Below are 1,870 nucleotides of genomic sequence, written 5' to 3'. Positions count from 1 at the left end.
GGTCCTATAATTAAGAGTTAAATATCGATGTAATGGGTTATGAACGTTTGTAGGATAACTTGAATTATCCATGTGAACTAAATCTATGGAAATTTGTAAGATGAATCTAAGCTAATGTCGGATTGTTTTAACTTTTTCCGTAGTCGAAATAGTTTTTTAATAAAATTTTTGTAAATTATGGTATCTTTCATATTTAGATTGGTTTAAATGTGTAGATGATTTCTTATTATTGGTTTTGCATATTTCATATATATTGGTGTTGAATTGCGCTACGATTGGGATTGGTGATTGGACAGGTTTATGAATCAATTTAAAACCCCAAAAGGCTGGAATATGAAAAACCAGAAGGATGCTGCCTCTGGAAAACTAATTTTACGATGGAATTATGGGTTACTTATTACGGAATTTTGTAATTATGCTTGTACTTACGACGGAATTCTGGGTTACTTGGGATGGTTGTTCTTCATGATTTTATTAATTTTTTTGTTTTGAATAAATTATGGAAATCTTGTGGGCCCAAGATGATAACTTACGACATACTGGATGTTGCAAATTCAGGATAAAATGATGGAATATACCGTCGAAAGTGTAGTTATTAGCTCATTAAAAGTGGGCTCCACTTCCCTAACTTGCCACAACTTTCTTTATTGGAAAATGTGGGTAGTAGTCCCACATTGTCAAGTGAATTTGTGCCATAGTTTGTCAAGTCAATGTGTTCTCCTCCGGCAGAGCTTTCCGAGGCTCTTTGAATCACTCGAAATGACTAAGAGATGTATGAGATATGATCATCCAAAGCTAGTCCCTTAGTTAAGGAAATTTGTGTAGAATAATGAAAGTCCCGCATCGAATTTGCAAAGGAGAATGCATAGCTTTATATAGTAAAACACTTATGTAGTGTTCAAATGTGTTACTTATATATTGCTCCAACACCTACATGCGCGCAGAGGGGTGCAAGTTTTGGGCTTTGAGTGGCAATCTGAGGCTTGCGAAGCCTTAGAGCTTTCCCGCGTGTGCGACGTGCAGACACGAATGTAGCAGAAGATTGGCCCAAATAATTACGGACTAGTTTTGCTAAATTTCATTTCCACTGGGATTGGGCTCTTAAATTCTTAATTCGTATTTCATTATGAATTATTATAATTGATTTGGCGTAATAATGGTTCTGATTCAATTACGTATTTGATTACTAATTAACGCATTTTATTTAATTATGCGTAAAGTAGCGCACACATTTCCCTCGAGCCTATATATTATAATATCTGATTTAGGGTTAATTATTCATTCGAAATATATCACACAGCCGCCTCATAAACAAAAACCCTCTTCTCTTTCGGTGACAGTTTCTTGCTCCGTTCGTGTTCGCCGAAGGCGCTGTTCGTGTAGCAACGTCGTTTCCACTTTTTATCCTAGGAGGCTAACAAATCGCACATACGGTGAGGGCCGTAATAGCTATAAGGAGACAGTTATACGATGAACTTCTCCTTTTATATCCTTTTATTGTTCTTTCTGTTATTCATTTATTTTGTATGTATTAATCGCAGATTGTGGATCACAATCTTAAAGCTATTATTATTTTATATCTGTAACTAATATATTTGTCTCTACCTGTTTTGTTGAGTAACATATCTATGGACAATAACACTGTGAATAATATGATGAACATGACGGCTGATCCCAACGCACAGATCGCTGGATCTGATGGGGTTCACCATCAGTCGATTAACCCTAACGCATACATCGTAGTATCTGATAGGGGTCAGACACCTGTTAGATATATGCCTTCAGGATATGGGCCTGTAGGACACACTATCATTGGACAATTTAGTGTGCCTCTTGGATAGATATCGATAGGATTCACTCCTACGATTAT

The sequence above is a fragment of the Apium graveolens genome, chromosome 2 (genome assembly GCF_009905375.1).
Source record: "Apium graveolens cultivar Ventura chromosome 2, ASM990537v1, whole genome shotgun sequence".
NCBI classification, from domain to species: domain Eukaryota; kingdom Viridiplantae; phylum Streptophyta; class Magnoliopsida; order Apiales; family Apiaceae; genus Apium; species Apium graveolens.
Note: the sequence above shows the minus strand (reverse complement) of the source record.